This window comes from Mesoplodon densirostris, chromosome 3 (genome assembly GCF_025265405.1).
Source record: "Mesoplodon densirostris isolate mMesDen1 chromosome 3, mMesDen1 primary haplotype, whole genome shotgun sequence".
NCBI classification, from domain to species: domain Eukaryota; kingdom Metazoa; phylum Chordata; class Mammalia; order Artiodactyla; family Ziphiidae; genus Mesoplodon; species Mesoplodon densirostris.
The window spans coordinates 126,310,079-126,331,497 of NC_082663.1; the positions used below are offsets into that span (position 1 = coordinate 126,310,079).

At 39.6% G+C, this 21,419-nt stretch overlaps 1 protein-coding gene across 1 annotated transcript in view; it reads right to left on the bottom strand.

Annotated features, from left to right (window-relative positions):
* The window catches only part of PPP2R2B (protein phosphatase 2 regulatory subunit Bbeta), a 456,765-nt gene that overhangs the window by 434,203 nt on the left and 1,143 nt on the right, over positions 1-21,419 (bottom strand). The window lies entirely within an intron of this gene.

Genomic DNA, 21,419 nt, shown 5'->3' on the forward strand with positions numbered 1-21,419 from the left:
TCACCCGGTATCAGGCAGTTTTGGTCAACCTGCTACATTCGCATTTACATTCTAAGTGTCTGGTCCACTGGTAAAGGACGGATTGGCCTCCATCTCTGAGATTTTGTCCAAGTGTGTGGTCTGCAATCCAGTAAGAGCAATAATAATAATATGGTATTTGCCCAGTTTTTTTTTTTTTTTTTTTTTCTTTTTGCGGTATGCGGGCCTCTCACTGTTGTGGCCTCTCCCGTTGCGGAGCACAGGCTCCGGACGCGCAGGCCCAGCGGCCATGGCTCACGGGCCCAGCCGCTCCGCGGCATATGGGATCCTCCCAGACCGGGGCACGAACCCGTATCCCCTGCATCGGCAGGCGGACTCTCAACCACTGCGCCACCAGGGAGGCCCTGCCCAGTTTTTAAAAAAAAAAAAAAAAAGGATCCATGCTTTTGCATTAGGTATTAATTATAAAAAGTTCCTATTAAAAGGCAATTATCTTACTGAAGGCCTAGCAAATAAAGAGTTAGCAGTCATTTACTCCATAAGTGGAACTAGACTCTGATAGGCTTAATGTCATCACAGATAAGATCAGGGCTACCAGGAGAGGATGGAATCTTTCTCAGGGGAGGGGAGGCTCCAAGGCAGTGGCAGAGGTGCCTGGAGGGAGGGTCCAAGAGCAGAAAGAGAAAGAGAAATGAGAAGCCTAGGAGGAGGGAAAGATAAAGGTGACCCATTTTAGGTGCCATGCGAGAAGGGCCTGGAGTCTGGCCCAGAGACAAGGAACACCCCAGATGACTTCCACATGCCAGGTTCCGACATCAAATGGCAAAAAAAAAAAAAAAAAAAAAAAAGGAATTAATCGGGAGATTGTTGAGTGCTGCACTATGGACCAGGCTGTTCCAAGCTTTCTTTAGACTGACCTCTTGGGAGATCAGAAGCAATCACTTTTGTCCTGCAAAGTCCCAGCCGGAGCCCTTGCCTTGGGGCCTCCCAGCAGCCCATTCCCATTGGTCCCATTTATGTTGCCTTCTCTCACTGAAGCCCAACTCTTTTTTTTTTTTTTTTACATCTTTATTGGAGTATAATTGCTTTACAATGGTGTGTTAGTTTCTGTTTTATAACAAAGTGAATCAGTTATACGTATACATATGTTCCCATATCTCTTCCCTCTTGCGTCTCCCTCCCTCCCACCCTCCCTATCCCACCCCTCTAGGTGGTCACAAAGCACTGAGCTGATCTCCCTGTGCTATGCGGCTGCTTCCCACTAGCTATCTATTTTACGTTTGGTAGTGTATATATGTCCATGCCACTCTCTCACTTTGTCACAGCTTACCCTTCCCCCTCCCTCAAGTCCATTCTCTAGTAGGTCTGTGTCTTTATTCCCGTCTTACCCCTAGGCTCTTCATGACATTTTTTTTTCTTAGATTCCATATATATGTGTTAGCACATGGTATTTGTCTTTCTCTTTCTGACTTACTTCACTCTGTATGACAGACTCTAGGTCCATCCACCTCACTACAAGTAACTCAATTTCGTTTCTTTTTATGGCTGAGTAATATTCCATTGTATATATGTGTCACATCTTCTTTATCCATTCATCCGATGATGGACACTTAGGTTGCTTCCATCTCCTGGCTATTGTAAATAGAGCTGCAATGAACATTTTGGTACATGACTCTTTTTGAATTATGGTTTTCTCAGGGTATATGCCCAGTAGTGGGATTGCTGGGTCATATGGTAGTTCTATTAGTAGTTTTTTAAGGAACCTCCATATCTTTATACAAAGATAAACAAACTGGACCTAATGAAGCTTAAAAGCTTTTGCACGGCAAAGGAAACCATAAACAAGACCAAAACACAACCCTCAGAATGGGAGAAAATATTTGCAAATGAAGCAACTGACAAAGGATTAATCTCCAAAATTTACAAGCAGCTCATGCAGCTCAATAACAAAAAAACAAACAATCCAATCCCAAAATGGGCAGAAGACCTAAATAGACATTTCTCCAAAGAATATATACAGACTGCCAACAAACACATGAAAGAATGCTCAACATCATTAATCATTAGAGAAATGCAAATCAAAACTACAATGAGATATCATCTCACACCGTTCAGAATGGCCATCATCAAAAAATCTAGAAACAATAAATGCTGGAGAGGGTGTGGAGAAAAGGGAACACTCTTGCACTGCTGGTGGGAATGTAAATGGGTACAGCCACTATGGAGAACAGTATGGAGGTTCCTTGAAGCCCAACTCTTATGGGAAAGTTGCCCTGATCATTCTGTTTTAACATGTTTTTACAACCTTCTTTTGGGAAATATCATCATCACAGCCTTTCATTTTGCTAACAAGTAAACTAAATTCCAGGGGGGGAAAATTAGATTATTTAAGGTCAGTCAGGCTGAGACTGCCCAGGTTTTTACTCTCAGGTCAAAACAGAGCAAATTCCTATTCATTCTTCAAATCTTAAGTAGAATGTCACATCATCAGAGAGAGGTTTCTTAATGCCTCAGACAGGGTCAAATCCATCTGCTACAGACTCTCAAATACCATCCTCCCCTTTTAAAACACTCATTTATTATTGATCATATTTGTTGAGCATCTATGTGTGCCAGGGTGCTAAGGAGTCAATAGTAAACAAGACAGATAAAATACTTGCCCTCTCCTTCAGGTATAGTTATCGCTCCTAACATACAGGGCTGTGATGAGGATTAAATAAGTTAACTTATGAAAGTGATTAGAATTCTACATGGCACAAAGTAAATGCTATTCAATTACTTTGATCACTGCTATAAAGTGTCTATCTCCCTTGCCAGGCTCTAAGTGGGAGGAGGGTAGGACTTTGACTTTTCTCTGCTGAATCCTAAGTGTGAGGCTCACTGCCTGACACATAATAGGAATTCAATAAATATGTGCTGGACTGAGTTGAGTTGAACTGAACAAGGGGAATTCTGACATAATTGCCATCAATTTCCCCACACTCTCCAGTCAGTGTGTGAAACTCACAATTTGGTACTTTCTGATCTGCAAGGAAGAGGAACCTCTTTTTGTTAGTTCATTCATCCATTGATACAAGATAGTATTTTTAGCAGCTTTTAAATTCTAGGCATGCTTCTAGATGTTGGCGATACAGCAGTAAATAATATATTAAGATTTAGCTCACTGAGTTTACATTTTAGAAGAAGGAGATAGACAATAAACAAGTAAATATTATATCAACAAGGTTATTTCAGATGGTGAAAAGAAGAATAGTGATCCAGCAATTCCACTTCTAGGTACTCATCCAAAGAAAATGAAACCACTAACTAAAAAAGACATATGCACCCCCATGTTCACTGCGGCATTATTTACCATAGCCAAGATGTGGAAACAACCTAAGTGTCCACCAATGGATGAATGGATAAAGAAGATGTGTTTTTCTTTTTGTGTGTGTGTGTGTGTGTGTGTATACACACACACACACACACACATATACAATGGAATATTATTCATCCATAAAAAGAAGGAAATCTTGTCATTTGTGACTACATGTGTGGAACTTGATGGCATTATGTTAAGTGAACTAAATCAGACAGAAAAAGATAAATACCATATGATCTCACTTATATGTGTAATCTAAAACAAACCAGCAAAAAAAAACCCACCCCAAGCTCACAGATACAGAGAACAGATTGGTGATATTCAGAGGCAGGGTGTGGGAGGCAGGCAAAATGGGTGAAAGTGGTCAAAAGCACAAACGTCCAGTTATAAAATAAACAAGTCATGAAGATGTAAAGTATGGTGACTATAGTTAATAACACTGTATTGTGTATTTGAAAGTCACTAAGAGAGTAGATCTTAAAAGTTCTCATCCTAAGAAAAAAATATTGTAATGATATATGGTGACAGATAACTAGACTTATTTAGGTGATCATTTCACAATATTTACAAATATAGTATCATCATAATGCACACCTGAACCTATGTCAATTATACCTTAATTTAAAAAATAGTAGACTGAAGAAAATAAAATAGAGGATGTGGTAGAGTGGCTGCTTTGCTTGGATGGTCACAGAAGGCTTCTCTGAGGAGGTGACGTTTCAGCTGAGGGCTGAAAGACAAGGTGCTGGACAAGAAAGGGTTTTGATCCTCTCCTTCACTCTCTGCAGCCTACAATTTACCTTCAGAGAAATTTTCTCTTCCAACGTAATGACTGATATATTTGATTATTTTAAAGTAATAAAATCAACTAAAATCAATTAAAAATAAATAAAAATACAATATGTGCACCAAAAAAATATAAAGTAATAAATTGTTTAGTGTTTGATTCACTGCATTACTATAAGTTCGGTGGGGGCAAAGGGTGCACTGTCTTGATCACTGTGGTATCCCCCAGACCTAGCGGAGAAGTCAGTGGAGACTTGACCCACATTTCTGATTGGCAGACTGGACCGGTTGCTGAGTCAGCTGTCTTGGCATGTGACTAAAGTAAGTGAGAGGTAGGCAGCCACAGATAAGACTAAAGAGGATTCTGAAGATGGAGGAGAGGCTCAATTTAGAGCAGATGCTACCATGCAGCAAAGAAAGAAACAATAGTCATTTACAACAGAATATTTTGGCTCTCATTGAAAAGACTATAGAATGAAAAGCATAATAAAGCCAAGCACATTTCCCACCAATTTTTTTTATACTAATTCTCACAGTACCTACAAAAAGTAGACAAATAACTTCTCCTAATTTATTGAGATGTCGGAGCAAGTAGCTGATAGATAGATAGATAGATAGACAGATAGACAGACAGACAGATAGATAGATAGATGATAGATTCTAAACCATAGAAATATGATTTGATTTTAATAGATGATGATAAGAATCATAATTACAACCACCACCAAATCTGAGTTCTTACTAGGTCCAGCCACTCTACTAACCACTATACCTAGAAGAGCTCATTTAATCCTCTTAAAAATTATAATAAAGTAAATGTTATTATTTTATTTGTTTATGCATGAGGAAATTTGCATAGAGATATTAAGTAACTTGCCAATTGTAAGCAGGTAGAGGAACTAAGATTCTAGTGCAGACTTTTCGCTCCTACTCCCACGCTGTGTAGATGCTGTGCTGCTTCCTGGGCTCCATGATCTTGACATTCTCTCCTGTGTAGTCTAGTATAAGACAGAATACCTAGAATGAGACTAAACTTCTGTGTCTACTTATTTGGAACTTGTGAACATTTGATCAGGGCTGGTCAAGTTTACTTCTGACCTATTTGAAAGAAAGGGTTTGCTAATGACTAGCATAATCATGTGGGAGAAATCTAACCAAATCCATGCACCTACCCATCAATGACCCCAGAGAGTCAATATGCATTGAAGGTTTACTATTTCTAAGACACAAAGCCAAGGGCTGTGGGAGTGGGGGGATGGATAAGACACAATGTGTAAAGCTGAGTAGGGAGGTTAGAAATAAAGAAATAAATGAAAAATATAAATATCAATATATTAAAACTTACAGAAGGTCCATAAGAGAGTAAGAGATAAGTAAGTGCACAATAGGAAACTCTCACAGCTAACTGGGACATGGGATCAGATTCCAAGAAGACTTCCTGGAGGTGGTAGCATTTGAGATAGGATTTGAAGGACAGAGAGAATTTGAATCTGTAGAGATGTGAGTGGTAAGAACATTCTGATAGGAAGTAATAATTAGAGCAATAGTTTGAAGGTAGGGAACCTCAAGAATTATATGGGGGAACAGTGAGTACTTCCGTTTATTAGCCAGTCTATTATAAGATGTTTCTTAATGCTACTTTATGAATATGAAAATAATAATATTACATTAAAAATTTTTTATAGTTATCACAACTCACATTCACTCTTTCCCCTATTTACTCCAAATTCATGGAATTATAAAACGTGTTTTAAATATATAAAGCAGATTCCAACTTCTCTATGTTTGGGCTATGCACTAATTGGCTTTCATTCAGAAAGCGTGGACTTCAACCTCCCTTTATCCAAGCTGGATAAAGAACAACCCAATTATTCAGTCCGTATTATGTCTCAAAGCCTTTGTAAGAAGAAAGTATTACAATGTAAATCCAGAATGTGTTTCCAATTCCTCAAAAGGAACTGCCTTGTCTGCTTTTCTCCTGCACAGCTCTGGGTTGTAACTACACCATGAAAAGTATGAAAAGGAATCAATATGCTAAGGTAATAACAATATATTTCTTCTGGATTTCTCTGACTACGATATCCATTCCAGCCTTATTCCCCAATACTAGGCAGCACTATTTCCTTTTGGACAGATGAGGACATTGGAGAATTTTAAGGCAACCCAGCACATGAATCCAGGTGGTGAGATCTTAGTTTTCTGACCCTTAGGCCACCCTTTAGAGATACAAGAAAAGGTATTTGAGTGATCAGGTTTAATGCCTTCTCTGGAAAACACTTCTAACCCAAGTTTTTCCTTGATTCTGAGAGGTCATAATAGTAAATCTTTCAGGAGGTAGCCGGGGAGAGAACGTTCTACCTGTTGCTCTTGAGGTTCAGAGCAAGACTTGCTCATTCAGCCAAGACTTCCCTGGAGAGTCTGCACTGCACACACAGCCTGTGAGGAGTTCTGTTTGGTCTGCAGAGTATTTTATGTTTTAATTCAAACTTCATGCCTTTAAATGGTCTGTGCACTCACCAGTCTCTCTGCATCTGGAGAGATTTACACACTTATGTTCCCCTCTGTTTCTGTCTATGGACTTTGCTTTCCAGCAGGGTTCCTCAGCTTCAGCACTATTGACATTCAGGGCTGGATAATTTGTTGGTGGTGGCAGAGAAGCTGGGGTGGGGGTACTGAAGGATGGGGGAGGAGGTCTATGCTGTGCATCGTAGGAGGTTTAGCAGCATCTCTGGCCTCTACCTACTACATGCCAGTATCAAGCCCTCCCTGCCTCAGTCGTGACAATTAAAAAAAAATGTTTCTAGACATTGCTGAATATCCCCTGGAGGGCAAAATCCTATCCCACTCCCTATCCCCACAGTGAGAATCACTGCTTTATAGCAATATGTCTTCAGAGACCAGGGCTGGGGTAATGGCCACATTAATTGTACATCAGGCAGCATCATGTGGGCAAGTAACACGCTGAGAGGAGAACTGAGTTCTAACTGTACTTCTTCATATCTTGGAGTCCTCACCTTACTCTCCCACAGATCTGGTGTATAAATCCTATGAAACAATATTCGTAGAAGTGTTTTGACAATTTGAAAATATAATCTTGTCGCCATTTGGTCTAACTTGGGTCTTTAGGCAGCCACTGGTACTGGCACATTGAAAAATGGCAGCTCTATTCTGTGATAAATTATTTAAGTTGGAAGGAATCCCATCCATCAATTTTACTGACAGGGCATTGAACTAGTAATAAGAAACATCACTCTTGCCACTAGGATGAATTTTCTTAGAGTCTTCTGTCTTGTTGGGCTTTGCTGATTGGAAAGCTGGTGGTCATTCATTCACGCATGCATTTATTCAATAATATTTGTTCAGTAGCATGATGTGCCAGGCCCTGTGCTGGGCATTAGGGCTGCTTATACAACTTGTAGTTGTAGTAGACACATTATATATGGCCCTGCCTTCATGGAGATTATGATCTAGCAGAGGAAACATGCAAGGAGTAAGGAAATCATAATGCATTTGGCAAGTGCTATGATAGATAACATCCAGGACCTCTTGGAAGGGCCATCAAGCTGAGAGTTCAGGGTTAGGGAAGGCTTACTAGGAAAAAGTGAAACCAAGGCTGAGATGTGAGTGATGAGTAGGGGTGTGCCAGGGAAAGAGAGGGTGAACAATATTTGTGGCAAAGAGGACAGCACGTGTGTAGTGCTGGAGGTGAGGGACTATGGCATGAGGGGAAAATGGAGCACAGGGGACATGGAGGAAAATAGAGTGAGGCTGGAAGTATCCTAAGAACAATGGGGGCCACTGAAGGATTTAGGGAGGCAAGTGACATGTGTGCACATGAGAAATACGACTGCAGGTACAGGGTGAAGAACAGGCTGGAGGTGGTCAAGACAAGAAGGAGGATGGAGAAAACCAAGGAGGCTGCTTCAATATCCAGAGAAGGGAAGATGGTCCCCAAACTAGGAGAGTGACAATGGTGTTGGAGAGGTCAAGGGATTCTAGAGATTATATCTGAGATATTCAGGAGCAAGAATGATATAGGACTTAGACTACATGAGCAGGTGTGTTGAGGGAAATGAGGAATGCAGAGTCAAGGATGACTCTAAGGTGTGTGGGTGGGCTTCTGGAGGAAGTAAGTGGAGTTGACTAAGGCCATTGCTGTTCCTTACAAAAAAATGAAAGAATGTTTATGGGGCTCCTGCTGAGTGCAGTTCCCTGAGCTAAATACTAACAAGCATTATCTCATTTAAGTCTTGTAACATCCCTATGATGTAGGATCTATTATTTTTAGTACATGCTTGAGGACACACAACTGGTAATGACAAAGCCAAGATTCTGACTCAGCTTCCTGATTCCAGCACCTGGTCTCTGAAGCACCATATGTCAACATTATTAATTCACTTGAGTGTTCACGTCTAGGTTTAAATCATAGGTCTTCTGGTTACTAACAAGTTTAGAGGGATCACTGCATCATTTAAACTCTTTGAATCTCAGTTTCTTCAGCCAAAATCTGGGTATTAGAATACCTCCTTCACAGAGTTGGTATAATGATTAAATTAGTCTTAATACTGAGAGAGCAAACATTTATTGATGCTGACTATATTCCATGTTGTGTCATAAATACTTTATATATATTACCTAATTTCATCCTCACAAGGGCCCTTGAAGTGGCTACAATTATCTTCTCTATGTTACAGATGAGGAAACAGAGGCACAGAGAGATTAAATGCATACTCAGAGTTACAAAACTGGGATGCAAACGTGGGTGTGTATGTCTGGAGCCTGGGCTGCCAAAACTGATGGAACGTTTCCCCAATACTGAGGTGGCCGGTAGAGTCTGAACAGCAAAAGATGTGGGTTGTCATGTTACCTAAAGTTTTTTTGCCTTTATGAATGTATTTGCACTTTTTTTCAGTAATGTACGGAAGAGCCTGGGATTCTCCAATATCTGTGGATAGGTGGACTTCTTGTTATAAGGAGCTTTTTAATTGTAACTTATTGGGTGATGTAGCAATAAAGGGGTTATAACACTGTTCCTCTGAACTGTCTTGTGTTTGCAGCACTTGGATGGTGTGTTGAACAGGTGGGATAGAATGTAAGTGACAGGACTTTGTGTTTTGAACTGCAGGTCATTTGCATGTCCTGCCTTTTTTTTTTTTTAAATCTCCCAATTAAAAAGTTCTTTAAAGTTGTTCATTTTATTGCTTGGAAAGGTATAATATACTTACTGAATCAAAGGATCATGAGAGATTACTACAAGCAACTCTATGCCAATAAAATGGACAACCTGGAAGAAATGGACAAATTCTTAGAAATGCACAACCTTCCAAGACTGAACCAGGAAGAAACAGAAAATGTGAACAGACCAATCACAAGAACTGAAATTGAAACTGTGATTAAAAATCTTCCAATAAACAAAAGCCCAGGACCAGATGGCTTCACAGGTGAATTCTATCAAACATTTAGAGAAGAGCTAACACCTATCCTTCTCAAACTCTTCCAAAACATAGCAGAGGGAGGAACACTCCCAAACTCATTTTACCCATCACCCTGATACCAAAACCAAAGATGTCACAAAGAAAGAAAACTACAGGGCAATACCACTGATGAACATAGATGCAAAAATCCTCAACAAAATACTAGTAAACAGAATCCAACAGCACATTAAAAGGATCATACACCATGATCAAGTGGGATTTATCCCAGGGATGCAAGGATTCTTCAATATATGCAAATCAATCAATGTGATACACCATATTAACAAATTGAAGGTGAAAAACCATATGATCATCTCCATAGATGCAGAGAAAGCTTTTGACAAAATTCAACACCCATTTATGATAAAAACCCTCCAGAAAGTAGGCATAGAGGGAACTTTCCTCAACATAATAAAGGGCATATATGACAAACCCAGAGCCAACATCATCCTCAATGGTGAAAAACTGAAACCATTTCCACTAAGATCAGGAACAAGACAAGGTTGCCCACTCTCACCACTATTATTCAACATAGTTTTGGAAGTTTTAGCCACAGCAATCAGAAAGAAAAAGAAAGAAAAGGAATCCAAATCGGAAAAAAAGAAGTAAAGCTGTCACTGTTTGCAGATGACATGATACTATACATAGAGAATCCGAAAGATGCTACCAGAAAACTACTAGAGCTAATCAATGAATGTGGTAAAGTATCAGGATACAAAATTAATGCACAGAAATCTCTAGCATTCCTATACACTACTGAAGAAAAATCTGAAAGTGAAATTAAGAAAACCCTCCCATTTACCATTGCAACAAAAACAATAAAATATCTAGGAATAAACCTACCTAAGGAGACAAAAGACCTATATGCAGAAAATTATAAGACACTGATGAAAGAAATTAAAGATGATACAAATAGATGGAGAGATATACCATGTTCTTGGATTGGAAGAATCAACACTGTGAAAATGACTCTACTACCCAAAGCAATCTACAGATTCAATGCAATCCCTATCAAACTACCACTGGCATTTTTCACAGAACTAGAACAAAAAAGTTCACAATTTGTATGGAAATGCAAAAGACCCCGAATAGGCAAAGCAATCTTAAGAAAGAAAAACGGAGCTGGAGGAATCAGGCTCCCTGACTTCAGACTATACTACAAAGCTACAGTAATCAAGACAGTATGGTACTGGCACAAAAACAGAAATATAGATCACTGGAACAGGATAGAAAGCCCAGAGATAAACCCATGCACATATGGTCACCTTATCTTTGATAAAGGAGGCAAGAGCAAAAATGGAGAAAAGACAGCCTCTTCAATAAGTGGTGCTGGGAACACTGGAGAGGTACATGTAAAAGTAGGAAATTCGAACATTCCCTAACACCATACACAAAAATAAACTCAAAATGGATTAAAGTCCTAAGTGTAAGGCCAGACACCATAAAACTCTTAGAGGAAAACATAGGCAGAACACTCTATGACATAAATCACAGCAAGATCCTTTTGGACCCACCTCCTAGAGAAATGGAAAAAACAAAGATAAACAAATTAGACCTAATGAAACTTAAAAGCTTTTGCACAGCAAAGGAAACCATAAACAAGACCAAAAGACAACCCTCAGAATGGGAGAAAATATTTGCAAATGAAGCAACTGACAAAGGATTAATCTCCAGAATTTACAAGCAGCTCATGCAGCTCAATATCAAAAAAAAAAAAAAAAAAAAAACAAAACCCAATCCCATAATGGGCAGAAGACCTAAATACACATTTCTCCAAAGAAGATATACAGATTGCCAACAAACACATGAAAGAATGCTCAACATCATTAATCATTAGAGAAATGCAAATCAAAACTACAATGAGATATCATCTCACACCAGTCAGAATGGCCATCATCAAAAAATCTACAAACAATAAATTCTGGAGAGGGTGCGGAGAAAAGGGAACCCTCTTGCACTGTTGGTGGGAGTGTAAATTGATACAGCCACTATGGAGAACAGTATGGAGGTTCCTTAAAAAACTAAAAATAGAACTACCATACGACCCAGCAATCCCACTACTGGGCATATACCGTGAGAAAACCATAATTCAAAAAGAGTCATGTACCAAAATGTTCACTGCAGCTCTATTTACAATAGCCAGGACACGGAAGCAACCTAAGTGTCCATCAACAGATGAATGGATAAAGAAGATGTGGCACATATATACAATGGAATATCACTCAGCCATAAAAAGAAACGAAATTGAGTTATTTGTAGTGAGGTGGATGGACCTAGAGACTGTGAAGTAAGTGAAGTAAGTCAGAAAGAGAAAAACAAATACTGTATGCTAAGACATATATATGGAATCTAAGAAAAAACAAAAAAAAAAGGTCATGAAGAACCTAGGGGCAAGACAGGAATAAAGACACAGACCTACTAGAGAGTGGACTTGAGAATATGGGGAGGGGGAAGGGTAAGCTGCGACAAAGTGAGAGAGTGGCATGGACATATATACACTACCAAACGTAAAATAGATAGCTAGTGGGAAGCAGCTGCATAGCCCAGGGAGATCAGCTCGGTGCTTTGTGACCACCTAGGGGGGTGGGATAGGGAGGGTGGGAGGGAGGGAGATGCAAGAGGGAAGAGATATGGGGACATATGTCTATGTATAACTGATTCACTTTGTTATAAAGCAGAAACTAACACACCATTGTAAAGCAATTATACTCCAATAAAGATGTTAAAAAAATAATAAAATAATAAATAAATAAATAAATAAATAAATAAATAAATAAATAAACAAACACTGAAGAAAAAGGCATAATGCTTCCTTGAAACCTTGGGCCCAAAACCGGTATCACTCTACAGGGTCCACGTGCTTAATTATTTATTCTTGGCTTTTAACTTACATTAACGAATAACATAGGCAATAAGTGGGATGATGCTCAGCCTGCTTAATCAGTAACATAAGAAGAAAACGAAAGGCTAGTTATCTTCTCATACATCCAGACAGCAGCTTCAAGGAAGTCAGTCAAGGGAAGCTTTGCATTTGGATTTACTGGAGCCAAATGTTCTACAAAGAACTAGCCAGTGAACCTCCACCCTTTGCCCAGTGGTAGCATTAGGATTGGTCTGCCTCTGCTTCCTGTAGTTGACACTGTTCTTGGACTACATGGAATGGCAGCCCATTCCTTGCTGGAAAGCCCAGATTTTATTGTGGCATCCTCTACTCGGAGATGACCATCCTGTACCAAGCTGAGATGCAAGCCTGATCTGTGTAAAGCAGCTAGGCTAACCCCACTTTCCTTGTCCATGTCGGTTTAAAAGTGGGTATATGACTCAGACTGAGGCCAAGGGGACAACATAAGAAATCGTTAGGGACATCTGGAAGAAAAAAAATTGTCAAAAAAACCCCCACAACCATGTCTTTTCACTGGATATTGTGTCTCTCTGAGTGTGACACCCTGAATGGCTGCAGTTGTCTTGGGACAAAGCTGACATTCCAAGGATAGCAAGGCAGGGAGATGAAGAGAATCTGAGTCCTTCATGCTGTACTTCAGCCAGGGAATTAGTCAGCTCTGGGGGGCTCCCTGCCTTAGGACTTATGTGAAACTAGGTAATGGCAGTAACTGCTTAACTGGGTTCTTTGCTTCTGACCCTGGCCCCTTACTGTTTATTATTGACCTGTTGTTAAAAAGAGCATTTTATGAGCACTGGCTCTCTACCTCATTCAGGCAGAAGTTCAGGTCTTTGTAATGGTCTCTAAGGCCCCTGCTTGCACCTGCCTGTCATCATCTCTCTTGTCTCCACCTCTCACAACTTCTCTCTTTGCTCACTCAACTTCAGCCCCACTAGCCTCATGTCTAGTCCTTGAACATACCAGATAAGCTCTTGCCTCAGGGCATTTGCACTGACCATTACCTCTATCTGGAACTCTCCTTCCCAGATATCCATATGACTTGATCTCCCACCTTCTTCATATCATTGCTAAAATGTCATCTTTTGCATGACATCTTGACCATCCTATTTAAAAGAGAACACCCACACCCCTAGACCTTCTGTTTCTTTACTTTCCTCAATTGCACTTATAACCTTATATGTTATGTTATATTCCACTTATTTATTTTATCTATTGTCTATCCCCTCCGCTACTGAATCTCCAATGCCTAGAACGCCTAGCACACAGTGGGTACTTAGCAGATATTTGCAGAACTAAGGAAGAGGTAATAACTCTTTTGCTGTTCCATATGTTAGATGAATTTTCCTGTTGCAACTAGAAGCATCTTGAGTAAAGGATTTCGCTTGGGCTGCCATGTGACCAATGCCCTGCATTTTCAAGACGGTCAACCATGTTTCAAATTCACAGTCAGTGCTTCTAGAACAGAGTGCTCCCCACCCCAAAGCCATCTTCAATCTATATTGTGTAGTGGAAGATGAGCAGAAGAAAAATCGCTGGTGTAGGATTCAAAAGTTTGCTTTCTGGTCTCTATGAGACCATGGGCAATTTAAAATTTATCTCTATTTGCCTTAATCTTTTCATCTCTGTGAGGAATAATCTATCTACTATCAGTAATATCTATACTATCTCTTTTATACCTGTAACATGAGATTATAAAACCTACTCTAGGGCTTCCCTGGTGGCGCAGCGGTTGAGAGTCCGCCTGCCGATGCAGGGGACACGGGTTCGTGCCCCGGTCTGGGAGGATTCCACATGCCGCGGAGCGGCTAGGCCTGTGAGCCACGGCCGCTGAGCCTGCGCATCCGGAGCCTGTGCTCCGCAGCGGGAGAGGCCACAACAGTGAGAGGCTCGCGTACCGAAAAAAAAAAAAACCAAAAAACCTACTCTAGTTATCTCCCATGGGGGTTATAAAAAATAAATAACCCATATATATTAAAAGCTATGTTATATTTATGATGGATTGTTTTAAAATGAGTTACTTTATTCTCCTGTAAACATTCATTATTTTTGTATTAATGGTAATCGTAATTTTTTTTGCTTTGTTGACATTTAGTATCTGCTGAAGGCTCTATTCATTCAGTAAGTCTTCACTGAGCCCGTTCTTGGTGTCAGGCTATTTTCCAGGGGTGTGCTATCACACAAACTCTGATTTCAGACAGGTGTGTTACTGGGGTAGGTTGTTGAACTTTCTGAGCCTCAATTTCCTCCTCTGTAAAATGAGGTCGCCTCATATCTTGTGGCAAAAATTAAATGAGATAATATACTGAAAGTTATTATTACAGAATCTGGCCCAGTGAAGTCTGATTAAATGGAATTATCATTATTATTACTCTACCATGGCCAAGTACTGTGTAGTACTTTTCAAGATCTTATTAAGAAAGCTTCAGGGAGAGGGGAGGAAGGGATAGACTGGGAGTTCGGGATTAACAGGTGCAAACTATTATATATAGAATGGATAAACAACAAGGTTCCATTGTATAGCATGGGGAACTCTATTCAATATCCCATGATAAACCAAAATGGAAAAGAATGTGAAAAAGAATATATATGTGTGTGTATATATATATATATATATGAATCACTTTGCTGCATAGCAGAAATTAATACAGCATTGTAAATCAACTATACTTCAATAAAATAAATTTTAAAAAAAAGAAAGCCTCTCAAGACAGCCCAGGGAAGAAGAGTAATTTGCCTAAAGGAATAGTTAAACCCTAAATAAAACTTGGGTCTATGTGTCTAAAGAGCCTGCCTAATTCCTATTCCTTCGTTTGGCCTCAGATTGGCTGCCAGTTACTGTAGAGACCCTTCCCTGTGCCCTCTGCCACCCCACTGTGGGTTGAGTTAGGTGGCTTACTGTTTTCCTAGCATTTTCCACACTCACCCTGGATTGCAATTGACAACCACTTGTTGATATCCCTCAGGAGAGTGTAAACTGCTCACAGGAGGGGAGCAATGGTGCCTTGTTCCCCCAGCCAGTGCCTGGCACAGAGTAGGTGCTCCATAAATATTTGCTGAGGAAACACATTTAAAGTGACTGGTATTAGGGCAGGGGTGAAATGAACAGCCGTGGAGCCTTTTCTCTTTCTTGGCTTGGAAATGTTTAATTACCTAATGCTTACAGAGGAACAGGATGTTTGAACTCAGTGCTGTGCAGAGTATCTGCTTCCCTTCCCCCACAGAGCCGTGCAAGCTTCCTGCAAGTCCACTTCTCACCAAGGCACCTTCAGAGCATGGCAAGCCCGCAGCTCTCTGGCATCAAGGCATCCTCAATCACAGCTGAGAAAAATGCTTTCATCTCGTGGCAACTTGTTCATAATCAGACCAATTTTGCTTCTAGCAGATTGGAGCCCAGTACAAAGTACAGTTGTATAGGAAATCCCTTTGTAGCTGGCTGGATGCAGAGAGGAGATTCCGGGCTTCCTTTTGATGCACAGAGGAGAGGCTTTTGCTCCCTTCAGTGCCTAGGGCAGAGAACTGGGCTGCACAGTAACTTCGTATTTATTGGCATTCTGATTTCCTTTAAAAAGCACTCAAAATACGCTCAGATGTTCTATCTGCTATGCTTTCACGATAGCTCCCTGATGTCAGGAAAGAACAGATAGAATTTCTCAGTGTGTCTCTTGGATCAACCTATGTTAGAATTATTTGGGAGGCCTGTGAAATTTGCAAGCTCTTTGACGCCATCCCAGACCTTCTGAATCAGAATCACTAAGGGTAGGACCTGGGAATATGCATTTTAAACCCTCCTCAGGTGATTCATAAGCACAATAAGGTTCGAAAAATCATTTGGTGACCTAAGGTCACTAACTGGGTAACCAACCCAGCCTAAAGTTAGAGATAACCTGACTTCAGGTTAGAGCTTGATTAATAACCCTATGTTGGTGGCTTGAGATTGTTGATCCAGAAAGCTTCCGTCCAAAAACAAGAGTTCTTCTTCCCAAAAGGGGAGGTTTTATCATTGCCACCACTGCATCTTATATCTAGGACTAGGAGGAACGAGGCAAGCAAGACTCTGTTTTATATATTTTAGGCTAAGATCTGTGAGGTGACAATCACCCTGTGCCATTTATGTTGCATAAACATCTAAGAAAGGTTATTTGTCCATCACTGGCTTCTTTCTATTATAAAATGAGAAGGTCACAGTCTTTACACTGCTTTGAGATAATCCAATCAGAATTTTTCTTTTTGGGTGACAGCAAAGAGTCATAATGACTAAAGGGAAGCTGAAAAATCATTCCTATGATCCCCACATTTCTCAGACATCAGTGCAGAGATCTGACATTCTTGCATATGTTCTAGGTTGAGGATTCCTGTTTGCTTGGAAGGTCCTTGAAATCATCAGTTTAGGGTGTATCAGATGCATCTCACATCAGCAGCCAAACTGATATTTTTCTCTCATTAGGCAACTGAATCAATAGACTGCCTCATCCTTCTCACTACGTGAGCTGTCTTTTCAGAAGGAGGGGCAGGAAAGAAGGTTATGCCCATGTAGCAAAACAGAATAAATATCATGTTTATTTCCCATGAAAAAGGTGAAATGACCTATACTGACTGATATTAAAGAACTGCAGAATGGGGAAGAAATACCCCAGAATTGTAGTGTCAGAAAGGAAATGGTTATATGCAATAGCTAAGAAAAAAAATCAGAAATCCCACCAGATTATTCTGACATCTTCTCACGCACAGACTCTTACACAAAATTTCAAGAAATTGTCTCATGTCCAGCATAGGCAATTTCCAGCATGTAAAGTGTTCCTAGGATGATGTAGTGTAAAACTACATAAGATGAAATGATGTACTATATGAAATGTGCATGCTAGGCAAATCAAACACAAGAACTGCACATGGGGAATCAGAAACCTTGAATGTGCATCTTCCAAGAGTTAAAGTAAGTGAACAATGCTTAGATGGCATCCTAACCAGCAGCAAGAGTGAAAGCTTCAGGACATGGACGAGTTGTTTGTTGACTGCATGTCGAATGGTCTGCATGACATATGTGATCCCATCCAGTTCAGTGGTTCCAAATATAATCTAGGTGTTGATGCCACCCTACTTTCTATCTCCATCTCGCATTCTCTCTCTGAAGAGCCACATTCATACATACAACTTCTTTCTTAGTATCTACCCCTGAGTATCTTACAACTTTTTCACACTTATGCTCAAAATGAAGCTCATGATATTTCTCCCTAATGGAGCTCAGGACATGCAACCTCAAAACATGCTTCTTTGGTATATTGATTATTTTGAGCTGAAGGCACTTGAGAAAAAGCAAACGTAGGAAGAGGCTTTCTCTGAATTCCCCTCATCTGCCTAAAGACAGATTCTCCAATAGGAACTCATGTTCATAAATCCCCTCCCTGGGAATCTTATCAACCAGGGAAGATTGATTTGTCACAGGTGGACTTATTATCACAGGAGAGAAGACTAGGGGACACCACATCCAGACAAACTTTGTCACAGTCTCTCATCTCTTCTTCTAAGGGACCATTCATCTTTCCTAAAAATAATTAATTCTCCTCTAAGAGGTCTACATCCTTTCCGCTTCCCTTGTTAAGGTGGTATATAAACTCTCAAATCTCACTACTTTTTTGGGTATTCACTTTTTTTCCTGGGTTGCCTCCATGCACAAAGTAAAAGTTTATGCATCTGTATACATTTTCTCCTGTTAATCTTTCTGTTGCCAGTTTATTTCACAGACCCAGCTACTGAATGTAGGAGGGGAGAGGGAATTCCCCCATATGCTTCTTTTCAGGTTTCCCAGTCTCAGTAACTCGCACCCACAAACCACCCAATTGCTCAAGGCCAAAACCCGGGAGCTGTCTTAATTCCCTACTTTACCTCTCCACTAAAATCCAGTTCCTTACCTCCAGAATACATCCTGAGTCTCGTACTTCCACATCATCTGCAACTTCTCCCCTCTAATAAAGCCATATTGCCTCTCATCAGAATTCTGATAAGAACTATTTCAACAGTTCCCTCAAATATATGAGATTTTGGTCTCTTTTGTATTCAAAGCACTTTAGCCTTTAGTCAAAGCACTTTGTCTTTAGCTCACCTTGCCCTGTATTATATTTATGATGCAATGCCTTATTCTTCTGTACCAATTCCTGTCTCCCCTTAAATGGTGCATTCCTTGAAAACTCTGACTATATTTATCTTTATAATCCTTTCACTTTCTGGGGCAGCGCCTTGGATCTAATAAGTGCTCACTAAATTTACTGTTGGACCTATAGTATCAATCATCTAATATCCTACTGAATAATATGGAATGTGAAAAAAATCTAGCCTACTAGTTGATACCCAAGATATACATTTAGGTAAATTAGCAGTAACAGTGGCATGCTGAGCCATATTGGAACCTGAAGCAAAAGGAAAAGTAAATCAGTAATACTGATCCTTTCTTTATTAAACATTTTGATATTTTGTTCATCATGGATTCTTCTCATTAATTTTGGTTTCTTTAAAATATTAAATTAAAATATTTATCTTTATTTTTGTCACTTCACCTAGTCTCAGCCCTGCCTTTATAAAACAATAATGTGATTTGAGCATCTAATAACAACCTAGATTTCATATTCACCTAGCCCTCACACCATCCTAATAGATACCTGTATTATTATCTCCATTTTTCAGACAAGCGAACGTAAGCACAGAGACATTAAGTGATTTGGCCAAGGTCACCGACTAGAGAGTGGTAGAAATGGAACAGAAAAGTCATTAGTAGAAATAAATAAAGTGGAAGGGAAATATTATATCACTTACATGTGGAATCTAAAAATAATTCAAGGAATCTATATACGAAAAAGGAACAGACTCACAGACACAGAAAAGAAACTATGATTACCAAAGGGGAAAGAGAGGAGAGAGGGAGTTTGGGACTAACAGATATAAACTATTATACATAAAATAGACAAGCAACAAGGATTTACTGTATAGCACAGGGAATTATATTCTCTATCTTGTAATAACCTATATTGGAAAAATAATCAGAAAAAAGTATATATAACTGAATCACTTTCTGTACACCTGAAACTAACACAATATTCTAAGTCAATTATACTTCAATTTTAAAAAAGATACTTCATTAAGCAAAAAAAAAAAAGACAAAGTTGAATAATTTTTATTGACTTAACCCAACTTGGGTAGAGCAGGCCAATTTTCAAAAACCTGATTTTTAAGAACCTTGATTTTTATTAATTGAAAGCCATTCATTAATTCACTCAACAAATGTTCAACTGCCATTGAGGTAGTATTAGTTGGACACGTTAGTGTCCAATCTGATTCTCCTCTTAAAAAATGATTTTCCCGGGCCTCCCTGGTGGCGCAGTGGTTGAGAGTCCGCCTGCCGATGCAGGGGATACGGGTTCGTGCCCCTGTCTGGGAGGATCCCATATGCCGTGGAGCGGCTGGGCCCGTGAGCCATGGCCGCTGAGCCTGTGCATCCGGAGCCTGTGCTCCGCGACGGGAGAGGCCACAACAGTGAGAGGCCCGCGTACCGCAAAAAAAAAAAAAAAAAAAAAGATTTTCCCTTTTTTCACCACTTTAGAGTGATTTTTTCAGACAAAAGTTGGGAGTGATTGTCATTCTGACTATGTCTCAATTAATGGTTAGTTCAAGCAGGCTGCAGTACTTATTTATCATGAGCAGCAAACATTTAAACCCATCCTCTGTTCACCTGCCATGACGATCATAAGAGCATGTGTGAAAAATACAGATTCCTGTGCCTTATTTCAACCTACTAAGTGAGAATCTCTGTCTTCCCAACAATGTTTAAAGAGCTGGGCTTGGGGTCCTATAGACTGGGTTGAAACCCAGCTCACCCATTGATTAGCTATGGAGCTCTTGGCAAAGAACTTAGTCTTTATTTATTTGTTTAGCTTCAATATCTTCATAAGTTAAGTGGGAATAAAAACACCTACCACTCAAGATTTTGGTGAGGGTTAAATTAGAATGAAGATCTAATTATAATGGCATTTATAATAACAGCTTACAAATACTGAGTACTCACAAAGTGTAAAGCACTGTGCAAATGCTGTACCCACATTATCTTATTAATTTATTTTAAGAACTTATTAGAGTAATCATTACATAGTAAGTCCTCAACTGATAAGAGCTATGGCTTGAGTAGACACTCAGAACCCTTACAGTAGGTGGGGAGTCAGTCACAAAGACAAGATTTAAGTCCAGAGTCTGAGAATAATGGATAACCTAGAAGAAGTCATCTAGTCTGGTGGTCCCCAAAGCCAGTCCACCACATCAGGATCATCTGGGTGAGCTCATTAAAATACACTGCATCACCCTGGTCCTCAAACCTCTAACTCAGTACCACCTGGAGGATCTGGAAGTCACTACTATTTAAAAAGTGCAAGTGATTTTGAATCAAAGCCAAGATTTAAAACAACTGATTAACTTGAGCTTCAGTTTTCTTAAAATTCATGAGGTTAGGGAATAAGTCATTTTTTCTCTCTTCCCTTTTTTTCTAATGCCTAGGTCAGTGCTGCCATATAGAAGACACTCACAAATATTTTTGATTAGATGAACATAAAGGGGTCTAGTAAATCCTGCTCTGTCTACTTTATAGGGGCTTTATGAGAATTGTTTGTAAAGCTTCATTTGATCGTGCATCTGAACAATAGAAGATCTTATACAAAACTATAACTCTATAGATTTAGTCATTATGTTAGTGTGCTTTTTCTCACTCTTTAAGCATAAATCACTTGGTTTTGAGATATCCACCATTAATTATATCGAGCTTCTAAAAATGAATTATAGCAAGATTGCAGATCAAATAATTTTTACTTAAAGAATTTTTTATTCAGAATTAAAATGCTATAGAATGGCCCCAAAGTTCACATGCATTTATGCATGTTAGTTT